Consider the following 16,515-nt stretch of genomic DNA (forward strand, 5'->3'; position numbering starts at 1 on the left):
TTCTGCCATCACTGCCATTACTGAAGACATTACCAGAAACCAAGATTATGGAAAAAATATAATTTATTCCTTCTATCCAACTTTAACCAATACCACCCAGTGACAAAATCTAATCAGAAGCCATCTGAGAATGGAAATGATAAGTGTAGTTTGCAGACTTCTAACCTTCTGAAAAACAAAGAGCACAGAAGAGTGGGAATAGAGCTGAGAGCAAATAAGCAAATGACTGGCTCGGGTTAAACTTTTACAACTTGATACAGCATATGTAGCAAACATTTATTGGAAACATTAGAGGCATTCTTAATAAAGTAATGAATACAAGTAACCATTCTTGTATTCAATGAATACAAGATCACTGCTAATCTTCAACTCTATTGCATTGAAGATCCTTGTTAGTAAAGTGAGTCAAGAAAAACATGGATATAAGAGACTATCTCACATCTAGAATTAGTCATTTTTCTTAGGGGCGTTGGTTCCTTAGAGAGAATATTACTTATCCACCAAGATCTTGAGTAATGTCACTAATTTTTAGTTACTTAAGAAATATGAGAACACATTTCTATCATTTTTTAAAAAATCAATGTAAAAGTATAGAGATAGAGTGATGTCAGCAAAGTGGTGGACTAGGAAATTCCAAACTCTCTTTCCCCCAACTTAGAGTAATAAAAAAAACAGCCAAACAAAAAAACCCCAAATGGTTGAATTAACCTTATAGGGACTCTGGAAAACAGTCAGAGTTTTATAACAACCAATCATATGCTCAATGAAGAAAAAGCCACTTTTGAAATGGTAGGAAAAGTTCTATGGCATTTTTCCTGCCCTTGCCCCACCCCCTCCTCATCCCAGCAGAAAGCTTGTTTAGCAGAGGCAGGAGTTCATGTCTCAGTTCCCTCTCTTGAATGAGAGGAAACATAACAGATCTTATTTGCAATATTCTAATCTATCTTGGGAGTCCATGAAGAACTGGTCTCTATTTCACCTAATTCAGATCTCAAGTGGGAAAGTGCCACTACTATTAACCCAAAGCTATCAAAATAAAGAAAATAATAAAGGTTAGATCAGAGATAAAATGGAGAAAATTGATGAACCCAAAAGTTGGTTACTCAAAAGGATCACAAAATTGACAAATTTAGCTAGAGTGGTTATGGAAAAAAGACAGAGTGCTCAAATTACTAAAATTGGAAATGAAAATGAGGACACTACAACCAATTTTACAGAAATGAAAAGAATAGAAGAGACTACTACAAACAATTGTACACAAACAAATTGGATAACATAGATGAAGTAGACACAATTTTTACAAAGACTGAATCATGAAGAAATAGAAAGTCTGATTAGACCTGTAACTACTAAGAATATTAAGTAAATAATTTTAAAACAACTTCCCAACAAGGAGAAGTCCTAGATCAGAAGGCTTCACTGGTCACCAAAGAGTTTTAAAAGATTTTACACTAATCCTTCTTAAACTCTTCCAAACATTGAAGATAAATATATTAATTCACTCTGTCTTCCATGACAAAATACCGCAGACTTGGTAGCTTAAACAATTGAAATTTATTTCTCATAGTTCTGAAGGCTTCGATGTCCAAGATCAAGGTGCCAGCTGATTCAATTGCTGGTGAAACTCTCCCTGGCTTGTAGGTGGCCAACTTCTCAATATGCCCTCATGTGGTAGAGAGAAAGCAAGAACTTTAGTCTCTCCTTCCTTATAAGTACACTTATCTCATCATGAGGGTCCCATTCACATGAGCTCATCCAAACCTAATTATCTCTCAAAGTCCCCATCTCCAAATATCATCACATTGGGGGTTAGAGCTTCAATATATACATTTTGTAGAGGCATAAACACTCAGTCCTTAACAAGAAGAGACCACTTCCTAATTCACTCTGTGAAGCCAGCACTACCCTGGTATGAAAGCCAGACAAAGACACTAAAAGAAAACAAAACTACAAACCAATATTCCTTATAAATATTTATATAAAAATTCTTACAAAATAAGTAGCAAACAAAATTCAGCAGCATATTAAAAGGATTATACAACATGACAGTGAAATGTATTCCTGGAATGCAAGGATAGTTCAACATACAAAAATCAATCAATGTAATATACTGCATTAACAAAATGAAAGAAAAAAACTGGTCATTTTAATTGACACAGAAAAGGCATTTGACAAAGTTCAATATCCTTTCATGATAAAAACTATCCAACAAACTAGAAATACAGGGGAACTTTTTAACATAATAAAGGCCATATATTAAAAATCCACAGTTGGGGTGGAGCCAAGATGGCCGAATAGGAACAGCTCCTGTCTACAGCTCCCAGCCTGAGCAACACAGAAGACGGGTGATTTCTGCATTTCCATTTGAGGTACCGGGTTCATCTCACTAGGGAGTGCCAAACAGTGGGTGCAGGACAGTCGATGCAGCACACTGTGCGCAAGCCGAAGCAGGGTGAGGCATTGCCCCACTTGGGAAGCGCAAGGGGTCAGGGAGTTCCCTTTCTTAATCAAAGAAAGGGGTAATAAACGGCACCTGGAAAATCGGGTCAGTCCCACCCTAATACTGCGCTTTTCCAACGGGCCTGGAAAACGGCACACCAGGAGATTGTGTCCCGCACCTGGCTCGGAGGGTCCTATGCCCACTGAATCTTGCTGATTGCTAGCACAGCAGTCTGAGATCAAACTGCAAGGCAGCAGCGAGGCTGGGGGAGGGGCACCCGCCATTGCCCAGGCTTGCTTAGGTAAACAAAGCAGCTAGGAAACTCAAACTGGGTGAAGCCCACCACAGCTCAAGGAGGCCTGCCTGCCTCTGTAGGCTCCACCTCTGGGGGCAGGGCACAGACAAACAAAAACTCAACAGGAACCTCTGCAGACTTAAATGTCCCTATCTGACTGACAGCTTTGAAGAGAGTAGTGGTTCTCCCAGCACGCAGCTGGAGATCTGAGAACAGACAAACTGCCTCCTAAAGTGGGTCCCTGACCCCTGAGCAGCCTAACTGGGAGGCACCCCCCAGTAGGGACAGACTGACACCTCACTCGGCCAGGTACTCCTCTGAGACAAAACTTCCAGAGGAGCTATCAGACAGCTGAATTTGTGGTCTCACAAAAATCCGCTGTTTTGCAGCCACCGCTGCTGACACCCAGCCAAACAGGGTCTGGAGTGGACCTCTAGCAAATTCCAATAGACCTGCAGCTGAGGGTCATGTCTGGTAGAAGGAAAACTTAACAAACAGAAAGGACATCCACACCAAAAGCCCATCTGTACATCACCATCATAAAAGACCAAAAGTAGATAAAACCACAAAGATGGGGAAAAAACAGAGCAGAAAAACTGGAAACTCTAAAAAGCAGAGCACCTCTCCTCCTCCAAAGGAACGCAGTTCCTCACCAGCAACGGAACAAAGCTGGACGGAGAATGACTTTGACGAGTTGAGAGAAGAAGGCTTCAGACGATCAAACTACTCCGAGCTACGGGAAGAAATTCAAAACAATATCAAAGAAGTTAAAAACTTTGAAAAAAAATTAGGCGAATGGATAACTAGAATAACCAATGCAGAGAAGGGCTTAAAGGAGCTGATGGAGCTGAAAGCCAAGTTTCGAGAACTACGCGAAGATTGCAGAAGCCTCAGTAGCCGATGCGATCAACTGGAAGAAAGGGTATCAGTCATGGAAGATGAAATGAATGAAATGAAGTGAGAAGGGAAGTTTAGAGAAAAAAGAATAAAAAGAAATGAACAAAGCCTCCAAGAAATTTGGGACTATGTGAAAAGACCAAACCTACGTCTGATTGGTGTACCTGAAAATGATGGGGAGAATGGAACCAAGTTGGAAAACACTTTGCAAGATAGTATCCAGGAGAACTTCCCCAATCTAGCAAGGCAGGCCAACATTCAGATTCAGGAAATACAGAGAATGCCACAAAGATACTCCTCGAGAAGAGCAACTCCAAGACACATAATTGTCAGATTCACTAAAGTTGAAATGAAGGAAAAAATGTTAAGGGCAGCCAGAGAGAAAGGTCGGGTTACCCACAAAGGGAAGCCCATTAGACTAACAGCTGATCTCTGGGCAGAAACTCTACAAGCCAGAAGAGAGTGGGGGCCGATATTCAACATTCTTAAAGAAAAGAATTTTCAACCCAAAATTTCATATCCAGCCAAACTAAGCTTCATAAGTGAAGGAGAAATAAAATACTTTACAGACAAGCAAATGCTGAGTGATTTATTCACCACCAGGCCTGCCCTAAAAGAGCTCCTGAAGGAAGCACTAAACATGGAAAGGAACAGCCGGTACCAGCCACTGCAAAAACATGCCAAATTGTAAAGACCATGAGGCTAGGAAGAAACTGCATCAGCTAACGAGCAAAATAACCAACTAACATCATAATGACAGGATCAAATTCACACATAACAATATTAACTTTAAATGTAAATGGGCTAAATGCTCCAATTAAAAGACACAGACTGGCAAACTGGATAAGGAGTCAGGACCCATCAGTGTGCTGTATCCAGGAGACCCATCTCATGTGCAGAGACACACATAGGCTCAAAATAAAGGGATGGAGGAAGATCTACCAAGCAAATGGAAAACAAAAAAAGGCAGGGGTTGCAATCCTAGTCTCTGATAAAATAGACTTTAAACCAACAAAGATCAAAAGAGACAAAGAAGGCCATTACATAATGGTAAAGGGATCAATTCAACAAGAAGAGGTAACTATCCTAAATATATATGCACCCAACACAGGAGCACCCAGATTCATAAAGCAAGTCCTCAGTGACCTACAAAGGGACTTAAACTCCCACACAATAATAATGGGAGATTTTAACACCCCACTGTCAACATTAGACAGATCAACGAGACAGAAAGTTAACAAGGATATCCAGGAATTGAACTCAGCTCTGCACAAAGTAGACCTAATAGATATCTACAGAACTCTCCACCCCAAATCAACAGAATATACATTTTTTTCAGCACCACACCACAACTATTCCAAAATTGACCACATAGTTGGAAGTAAAGCACTCCTCAGCAAATGTAAAAGAACAGAAATTATAACAAACTGTCTCTCAGACCACAGTGCAATCAAACTAGAACTCAGGATTAAGAAACTCACTCAAAACCTCTCAACTACATGGAAACTGAACAACCTGCTCCTGAATGACTACTGGGTACATAATGAAATGAAGGCAGAAATAAAGATGTTCTTTGAAACCAACAAGAACAAAGACACAACATACCAGAATCTCTGGGACACATTCAAAGCAGTGTGTAGAGGGAAATTTATAGCACTAAATGCCCACAAGAGAAAGCAGGAAAGATCCAAAATTGACACCCTAACATCACAATTAAAAGAACTAGAAAAGCAAGAGCAAACACATTCAAAAGCTAGCAGAAGGCTAGAAATAACTAAAATCAGAGCAGAACTGAAGGAAATAGAGACACAAAAAACCCTTCAAAAAATTAATGAATCCAGGAGCTGGTTTTTTGAAAAGATCACCAAAATTGATAGACAGATAGCAAGATAAATAAAGAAGAAAAGAGAGAAGAATCAAATAGATGCAATAAAAAATGAAAAAGGGGATATCACCACCGATCCCACAGAAATACAATCTACCATCAGAGAATACTACAAACACCTCTATGCAAATAAACTAGAAAATCTAGAAGAAATGGATAAATTCCTCGACAAATACACCCTCCCAAGACTAAACAAGGAAGAAGTTGAATCTCTGAATAGACCAATAACAGGTTCTGAAATTGTGGCCATAATCAATAGCTTACCAACCAAATAGAGCCCAGGACCTGATGGATTCACAGCCGAATTCTACCGGAGATACAAGCAGGAGCTGGTACCATTCCTTCTGAAACTATTCCAATCCATAGAAAAAGAGGGAATCCTCCCTAACTCATTTTATGAGGCCAGCATCATCCTGATACCAAAGCCTGGCAGAGGCACAACCAAAAAAGAGAATTTCATACCAATATCCTTGATGAACATTGATGCAAAAATCCTCAATAAAATACTGGCAAACCGAATCCAGCAGCACATCAAAAAGCTTATCCACCATGATCAAGTGGGCTTCATCCCTGGGATGCAAGGCTGGTTCAACATACACAAATCAATAAATATAATCCAGCATATAAACAGAACCAAAGACAAAAACCACATGATTATCTCAATAGATGCAGAAAAGGCCTTTGACAAAATTCAACAACCCTTCATGCTAAAAACTCTCAAGAAATTAAGTGTTGATGGGACGAATCTCAAAATAATAAGAGCTATCTATGACAAACCCACAGCCAATATCATACTGAATGGGCAAAAACTGGAAGCATTCCCTTTGAAAACTGGCACAAGACAGGGATGCCCTCTCTCACCACTCCTATTCAACATAGTGCTGGAAGTTCTGGCCAGGGCAATCAGGCAGGAGAAGGAAATAAAGGGTATTCAATTAGGAAAAGATGAAGTCAAATTGTCCCTGTTTGCAGATGATTTGATTGTATATCTAGAAAACTCCATTGTCTCAGCCCAAAATCTCCTTAAGCTGATTAGCAACTTCAGCAAAGTCTCAGGATACAAAATCAATGTACAAAAATCACAAGCATTCTTGTACACCAATCACAGACAAACAGAGAGCCAAATCATGAGTGAACTCCCATTCACAATTGCTTCAAAGACAATAAAATACCTAGGAATCCAACTTACAAGGGATGTGAAGGACCTCTTCAAGGAGAACTACAAACCACTGCTCAATGAAATAAAAGAGGATACAAACAAATGGAAGAACATTCCATGCTCATGGGTTGGAAGAATCAATATGGTGAAAATGGCCATACTGCCCAAGGTAATTTATAGATTCAATGCCATCCCCATCAAGCTACCAATGACTTTCTTCACAGAATTGGAAAAAACTACTTTAAAGTTCATATGGAACCAAAAAAGAGCCCACATCGCCAAGTCAATCCTAAGCCAAAAGAACAAAGCTGGAGGCATCATGCTACCTGACTTCAAACTATACTACAAGGCTACAGTAACCAAAACAGCATGGTACTGGTAGCACAACAGAGACATAGATCAATGGAACAGAACAGAGCCCTCAGAAATAATGCCACATATCTACAACTATCTGATCTTTGACAAACCTGACAAAAACAAGCAATGGGGAAAGGATTCCCTATTTAATAAATGGTGCTGGGAAAACTGGCTAGCCATATGTAGGAAGCTGAAACTGGATCCTTTCCTTACACCTTATACAAAAATTAATTCAAGATGGATTAAAGACTTACATGTTAGACCTAAAACCGTAAAAACCCCAGAAGAAAACCTAGGCAATACCATTCAGGACATAGGCGTGGGCAAGGACTTCATGTTTAAAACACCAAAATCAATGGCAACAAAAGCCAAAATTGACAAATGGGATCTAATTAAACTAAGGATCTTCTGCACAGCAAAAGAAACTACCATCAGAGTGAACAGGCAACCTACAGAACGGGAGAAAATTTTTGCAACCTACTCATCTGACAAAGGGCTAATATCCAGAATCTACAATGTACTCAAACAAATTTACAAGAAAAAAACAAACAACCCCATCAAAAATTGGGCGAAGGACATGAACAGACACTTCTCAAAAGAAGACATTTATGCAGCCAAAAAACACATGAAAAAATGCTCATCATCACTGGCCATCAGAGAAATGCAAGTCAAAACCACAATGAGATACCATCTCACACCAGTTAGAATGGCCATCATTAAAAAATCAGGAAACAACAGGTGCTGGAGAGGATGTGGAGAAATAGGAACACTTTTACGCTGTTGGTGGGACTGTAAACTAATTCAATCCTTGTGGAAGTCAGTGTGGCGATTCCTCAGGTCTCTAGAACTAGAAATACCATTTGACCCAGCCATCCCATTACTGGATATATACCCAAAGGACTATAAATCATGCTGCTATAAAGACACATGCACACGTATGTTTATTGCGGCACTATTCACAATAGCAAAGAGTTGGAACCAACCCAAATGTCCAACAATGATAGACTGGATTAAGAAAATGTGGCACATATACACCATGGAATACTATGCAGCCATAAAAAATGATGAGTTCATGTCCTTTGTAGGGACATGAATGAAACTGGAAACCATCATTCTCAGTAAACTATCGCAAGGACAAAAAACCAAACACCACACGTTCTCACTCATAGGTGGGAATTGAACAATGAGAACACATGGACACAGGAAGGGGAACATCACACTCTGGGGACTGTTGTGGGGTGGGGGAGGGGGGAGGGACAGCATTAGGAGATATACCTAATGCTAAATGACGAGTTAATGGGTGCAGCAAACCAACATGGCACATGGATACATATGTAACAAACCTGCACATTGTGCACATGTACCCTAAAACCTAAAGTATAATAATAAAAAATAAAAATAAAAAAATAAAAAAATCCACAGTTAACATCATATACAGTGGTGAAAGACTATAACTTTTTCTCCTATGATTAGGAACAAGACAAGATGCTCACTTTTACCACTTGTGTTCAATGTAGCATTAGAAGCTCTAGCTAGAAAAATTAGACAAGAACAAGAAATAAAAGACATCTTAATTAGAAAGGAAGAAGCAAAATGATCTCTGTTCATGGATAATATAATCTCATATGTATAAAATCCACACAAGCACACACACACAAACTGTTAGGGCTAATTAAAAATTCAGCAAAGTTGCAGGATACAAAATCAACTGTAAAAATCAGTTCCATTTCTATAAACTCATAATAAACAATCTAAAAAATAAGAAAAACAATTTAATTTACAATAACAGCAAAAAGAATAAAATACTTAGGAATAAACTTAACCAAGGAGGGGAATACTTGTACGCTGAAAGCTCTAAGGCATTGCTGAAAGAAATTATAGAAGACATACATAAATGGAAAGACATCCTGTGTTCATGGATTTAATATTATTAAGATGGCAATACAATCTACAGATTCAATGCAATCCTTATCACATCCCAACAATTTTTTTGCACAAATAGAAAAACTCATACTAAAATTCATATTGAATCTGAAGGGACACCAAATAGCCAAAATAGTCTCAAAAAAGAAGAAAGTTAGAGGCCTCATACTTCCTGATTTCAAAACTTACTACCAAGGTACAGTAATCAAATACAGACCAATGAAATAGAGTTGAGAGCCCAGAAGTAAACCCTTTAATATCTAGTCAAATGATCTTTGGCAAGGGCTCTAAAAGCACTCAATGAGGGAAAGGCCAGTCATTTCAACAATTGGTTCTGGGACAACTGGACATCTACATGCAAAAGAATGAAGTTGGACCCCTACCACATACTATATATAAAAATTAACTGAAAACATAACAAAGACTTATCTGTAAGAGTTAAAACTATAAAAATCTTAGAAGAAAACATATAGAAAATCTTAATGACATTTCATTTGGCAATGATTTCTTAAATATGACACTAAAGGCACAGGCACCAAAAGAAATCTAGATATTTCTTTCTATATCTGTAATATATATAGCTCATGCCTGTAATGCCAGCACTTTGGGAGGCCAAGGCAGGCAGATCACCTGAGGTCAAGACCAACCTGACCAACATGGAGAAACCTCATCTCTACTAAAAATACAAAATTAGCCGGGCATGGTGGTGCATGCCTGTAATCTCAGCTACTTGGGAGGCTGAGGCAGGAGAATTGCTTGAACCCAGGAGGCAGAGGTTGCCATAAGCCAAGATCACACTGTTGCACTCCAGCCTGGGCAACAAGAGCAAAACTCCATCTCAAAAAAAAAAAAAAATTAGACTTCACCAAAATAGAAAATTATACTGTATCAAAAGACACTGTGAAGAGAGTGAAAAGACAACACACAGAATTGGAGAGAATATTAACAAATCAAATATCTGATGAGGAATTAATATCTAGAATACATAAAGAACTCTACAATGCCAAAAAAAAAATCCAATTTAAAATTGGGCAAAGGACTTAAATAGACATTATTCCAAAGAAGATATACAAATGGCCAATAAGGCCAATAAGCACATGAAAAGATACTCAACATTATTAGCAATTAAGGAAATACAAGTCAAAACCATAATGAGATACCACTTCACATTCAATAGGATAATCATTATCAAAAAATGAAAAATAAAAAATATTGGCAAAGATATGGAAAAATTAGAACCCTTTTTCCAATTGTAGGTGAGAATGTAATATGATGAAGCCATCATGAAAAACAGTTTGGCAGTTCCTGAAAAGGTAAACATAGAATTACCATATGATCCAACAATTTCACTCCTAGGTGAATCCAAAGAAACAGAGAGCAGGAATTCAAATAGATACCTGTATAGCAATGTTCACAGCAGCATTATTCACAATAGACAAAAGATAGAAACAACCCAAGCATCCATCAATAGATGAATAGATAGGCAAATGTTGTACATACATATAATGGAATATTATTTAGTCATAAAAAAGGATACAATTCTGATACATGCTACAACATGGATAAACCTTGAATACATTATGCTAAGTGAAATAAGCCAGACACAAAAGGACAAATGTTGTATGATTCCACTTATATAAGGTGCCTGCAAATTAACAGGAACAATATGTAGATTATAGGTTATAGGGACTGAAGGAAAAGTGAATGGGAGGCCATTGCTTAACGGTCACTGTTTCTGTTTGGGGTAATGAAAAGGCTTTGGAAATAGTGTTGATGACTGCATAACATTGTGCATTAATGCCACTAAATTGTACACTTAAAATGGTTAAAATGATAAATTTTAGGTTACATAACCACAATATATAATTTAGGTTATTTTACCACAATAAAATAATTACCTCCAAATGGAAAGAGTATATAGATGGAAAGTGAAATTTCCAATTCATATTGCACAATTAAGATTTGTGCACTTGACTTCTGGGCAAGATGACCAAATAGGAACAGCTCCAGTCTGCAGCTCCCAGTGAGATCAACTAGAAGTTAGGTGATTTCTGCATTTCCAGCTGAGGTACCTAGCTCACCTTAGAAGTGCAAGGGGTTGAGGATCTCTCCCCTAGCCAAGGGAAGCCAGGAGGGACTGTCCCATGAAGAATGGTGCACTTCAGCCCAGATACTACACTTTTCCCATGGTCTTCACAATCCGCAGACCAGGAGATTCCCTCAGATGTCTACACCACCAGAGCCCTGGGTTCCAAGCACAAAACTGGGCGGCCATTTGGGCAGACACCAAGCTAGCTGCAGGAGGTTTTTGTTTTGTTTTGTTTTGTTTTGTTTCCCATACCCCAGTGGCACCTGGAACACCAGTGAGACAGAACCATTTATTCCCCTGAAAAGGGAGCTGAAACCAGGAAGCCAAGTGGTGTAGCTCAGCGGATCTCACCCCCACAGAGCCCAGCAAGCTAAGATCCACTGCCTTGAAATTCTTGCTGCCAACACAGCAGTCTGAAGCTGACCTGGAAAGCTCGAGCTTGATGGGGACAGGGGCGTCCACCATTACTGAGGCTTGAGTAGGCGGTTTTCCCCTCACAGTGTAAAAAAAGCTGCCAGAAAGTTTGAACTGGGCAGAACCCAGGGCAGCTCAGCAAAGCCACTGTAGCCAGACTACCTCTCTAGACTCCTCCTCTTTGGGCAGGGCATCTCTAAAGGAAAGGCAGCAGCCTCAGTCAGAGGTTTAGAGATCAAACTCCCATCTCCCTGGGACAGAGCACCTGGGGGAAGGGGCGGCTGTGGGCTTAGCTTCATCAGACTTAAGCATTCCTGCTTGCTGGCTCTGAAGGGAGCAGTGGTTCTCCCAGCACAGCGCTCTAGCACTGCTAAGGGACAGACTGCCCCCTCAAGTGGGTTCTTGACCCCCATGCCTCCTGACTGGGAGACATCTCCCTGCAGGGGTTGACAGACACCTCATACAGGAGATCTCCAGCTGGCATTTGGCAGGTGCTCCACTGGGATGAAGCTTCCAGAGGAAGGAACAGGCAGCAATCTTTGCTGTTCTGCAGCCTCCGTAATGATACAGGCAAACAGGGTCTGGAATGGACCTCCAGCAAACTCCAGCAGGCCTGCAGCAGAGGGGCCTGACTGTTAGAAGGAAAACTAACAAACAGAAAGGAATAGCATCAACATTAACCAAAAGGATGTCAACACAGAAACTCCATCTGAAGCTCACCAACATCAAAGACCAGGTTGATAAATCCATGAAGATGGGGGAAAAAACAGTGCAAAAAGGCTGAAAATTCCAAAAACCAGAATGCCTCTTCACCTCCAAAGGAACATAGCTCCTCATCAGCAAGGGCACAAAACTGGAAGGAGAATGAGTGTGATGAATTGACAGAAATAGGCTTCAGAAGGTGGGTAATAACAAACTCCTCCAAGCTAAAGGAACATATGCTAACCCAATGCAAGGAAGCTAAGAAGCTTCAAAAAAGGTTAGAGGAATTGCTAACTAGAATAACTAGTTTAGAGAAGAGCATAAATGACCTGATGGCGCTGAAAAACACAGCACAAGAACTTCGTGAAGCATACACAAGTATCAATAGCTGAATCCATCAAGCAGAAGAAAGGATATCAGTGATTGAAGATCAACTTAATGAAATAAAGCATGAAGACAAGATTAGAGAAAAAAGAATGAAAATAAATGAACAGAGCCTCCAAGAAATATGGGACTATGTGAAAAGACCAAACCTACATTTATTGGTGTACCTGAAAGTGATGGGGAGAATGAAACCAAGTTGGAAAACACACTTTAGGATATTATCTAAGAGAACTTCCCCAACCTAGCAATATAGGCCAACATTCAAATTCAGGAAATACAGAGAACTCCACAAAGATACTCCTCGAGAAGAGCAGCTCCAAGACACATAATCTTCAGGTTCACCATGGTTGAAATGAAGGAAAAAATGTTAAGAGTAGCCAGAGAGAAAGGTCGAGTTACCCACAAAGGGAAGCCCATCAGACTAACAGCAGATCTCTCGGCAGAAACCCTACAAGACAGAAGAGGGTGGGGGCCAATATTCAACATTCTTAAAGAAAAGAATTTACAACCCAGAATTTCATATCCAGCCAAACTAAGCTTCATAAGCAAAGGAGAAATAAAATCCTTTACAGATAAGCAAATGCTGAGAGATTTTGTCACTACCAGGCCTGTCTTACAACAGTTCCTGTAGGAAACACTAAACATGTAAAGGAACAACCGGTACCACCCACTGCAAAAAACATGCCAAATTTTAAAGACCATCGACACTATGAAGAAACTGCATCAACTAATGGGCAAAATAACCAGCTAGCATCATAATGACAGGATCAAATTCACACATAACAATATTAACCTTAAATGTAAATGGGCTAAATGCCCCAATCAGAAGACACAGGCTAGCAGGCTAGCAAATTGGATAGTCAAGACCCATCAGTGTGCTGTATCCAGGAGACCCATCTCATGGGCAAAGACACACATAGGCTCAGAATAACGGGATGGAGGAATATTTACCAAGCAAATGGAAAGAAAAAAAAAGCACAGGTTGCAATCCTAGTCTCTGATAAAACAGACTTTAAAACAACAAAGATAAAAAAGGACAAAGAAGAGCATTACATAATGGTAAAGGGATCAATGCAACAAGAAGAGCTAACTATCCTAAATAGATACGTGCCCAATACAGAAGGACCCAGATTTATAAAGCAAATCCTTAGAGACCTACAAAGATACTTAGACTCCCACACAATAATAATGGGAGACTTTAACAGCCCACTGTCAATATTAGACAGATCAATGAGACAGAAAATTAACAATGATATCCAGGACTTGAACTCAGCTCTGGAACAAGTGGACCTAATAGACATCTACAGAACTCTCCACCCCAAATTGACAGAATACACATTCTTCTCAGCACCACATTGCATTTATTCTAAAACTGACCACATAATTAGAAGTAAAACACTCCTCAGCAAATGCAAAAGAATGGAAATCATAACAAACTGTCTCTCAGACCGCAGTGCAATCAAATTAGAACTCAGGATTAAGAAACTCACTTAAAACCACACAACTACATGGAAACTGAACAACCTGCTCCTGAATGACTACTGGGTAAATAAAAAAATTATGGCAGATATAAATAAGTTCTTTGAGGCCAATGAGAACAAAGACACAGTGTACCAGAATCTCTGGGACACAACCAAAGCAGTATGTAGAAGGAAACTTATAGCACTAAATGCTCACAAGAGAAAGCAAGAGAAATCTAAAATCGACACCTGACATCACACTTAAAAGAACTAGAGAAACAAGAGCAAACAAATTCAAAAGCTAGCAGAAGACAAGAAATAACTAAAATCAGAGCAGAACTGAAGGAGATAGAGACACTAAATACCCTTCAAAAATCAATGAATCCAAGAGCTGTTTTTTTGCAAAGATCAACAAAATAGATAGCTAGCCAGACTAAAGAAGAAAAGAGAAGAATCAAATAGACACAATAAAAAATGATAAAGGGGACATCGCCACTGATCCCACAGAAATACAAACTACTGTCAGAGAATAGTACAAACACCTCTACACAAATACTAGAAAATCTAGAAGAAATGGATAAATTCCTGGACACATACACCCTCCCAAGATTAAACCAGAAAGAAGTCAAATCCCTGAATAGACCAATAAAAAGTTCTGAATTTGAGGAAGTAATTAATAGCCTACCAACCAAAAAAAGCCCAGGACTAGATGGATTCACAGCCGAATTCTACCAGAGGTACAAAGAGGAGCTGGTGCCATTCCTTCTGAAACTATTCCAAAAAATAAAAAAAGAGGGATTCCTCCCTAACTCATTTTATGAGACCAGCATCATCTTGATACCAAAATCTGGCAGAAACATAACAAAAAAAGAAAATTTTAGGCCAATATCCCTGATGAACATCGATGTGAAAATCCTCAATAAAATACTGGCAAACTGAATCTGGCAGCATATCAAAAAGCTTATCCACCAGCCAGGCGCGGTGGCTCATGCTTGTAATCCCAGCACTTTGGGAGGCTGAGGTGGGTGGATCATGAGGTCAGGAGATCGAGACCATCCTGGCTAACACAGTGAAACCCTGTCTCTACTAAAAATACAGAAAAATTAGCTGGGCATGGTGGCGGGCACCTGTAGTCCCAGCTACTCAGGAGACTGAGGCAGGAGAATGGCATGAACCCAGGAGGCGGAACTTGCAGTGAGCTGAGATTGCACCACTGCACTCCGGTCTGGGCGACAGAGCAAGACTCCATCTCAAAAAAAAAAAAAGCTTATCCATCACAATCAAGTTGGCTTCATCCCTGGTATGCAAGGCTGGTTCAACATATGCAAATCAGTAAACATAATCCATCACATAAACAGAACCAATGACAAAAACCACATGATTATCTCAATAGATGTAGAAAAGGCCTTTGATAAAATTCAACATCCCTTCATGTTAAAAACTCTCAATAAACTAGGTACTGATGGAACATATCTCAAAATAATAAGAGCTATTTATGACAAACCCACAGCCATTATCATACTGAATGGGCAAAAGCTGGAAGCATTCTCTTTGAAAACCAGCACAAGGATGCCCTCTCTCACCACTTCTATTCAACATAGTATTGGAAGTTCTGACCAGCGCAATCAGGCAAGAGAAAGAAATAAAGGGTATTCAGATAAGAAGAGAGGAAATCAAATTGTCTCTGTTTGCAGATGACATGATTGTATATTTAGAAAATCCCATTGTCTTAGCCCAAAATCTCCTTAAGCTGATAAGCAACTTCAGCAGTCTCAGGATACAAAATCAATGTGCAAAAATCACAAGCATTCCTATACACCAAAAATAGACAAACAGAGAGCCAAATTGTGAGTGAACTCCCATTCACAATTGCTACAAAGAGAATATAATACCTAGGAATCCAACTTACAAGGGATGTGAAGGACCTCTTCAAGGAGAACTACAAACCACTGCTCAAGGAAATAAGAAAGTACACAAACAAATAGAAAACCATTCCATGCTCATAGATAGGAAGAATCAGTATCATTAAAATGGCCATATTGCCCAAAGTAATTTATAGGTTCAATGCTATTTCCATCAAACTACTATTGACTTTCTTCACAGAATTAGAAAAAACTACTTTAAATTTCGTATAGAACCAAAAACGAGCCCATATAGCCAAGACAATTGTAAGCCAAAGAACAAAGCTGGAGGCAGCACGCTACCTGACTTCAAACTATACTACAAGGCTACAGTAACCAAAACAGCATTGTATTGGTACCAAAACAGAATTATAGACCAATGGAGCAGAACAGAGGCCTCAGAAATAACACCACACATATACAACCATCTGATCTTTGACAAACCTAACAAAAACAACCAATGGGGAAAGGATTCCCTATTTAATAAATGGTGTTGGGAAAACTGGCTAGCAATATGTAGAAAACTGAAACTGGACCCCTTCCTTATACCTTATACAAAAATTAACTCAAGATGGATTAAAGACTTAAATGTTAGACCTAAAACCACAA

This window comes from Hylobates moloch, unplaced genomic scaffold (genome assembly GCF_009828535.3).
Source record: "Hylobates moloch isolate HMO894 unplaced genomic scaffold, HMol_V3 SCAFFOLD_5, whole genome shotgun sequence".
NCBI classification, from domain to species: Eukaryota; Metazoa; Chordata; class Mammalia; order Primates; family Hylobatidae; genus Hylobates; species Hylobates moloch.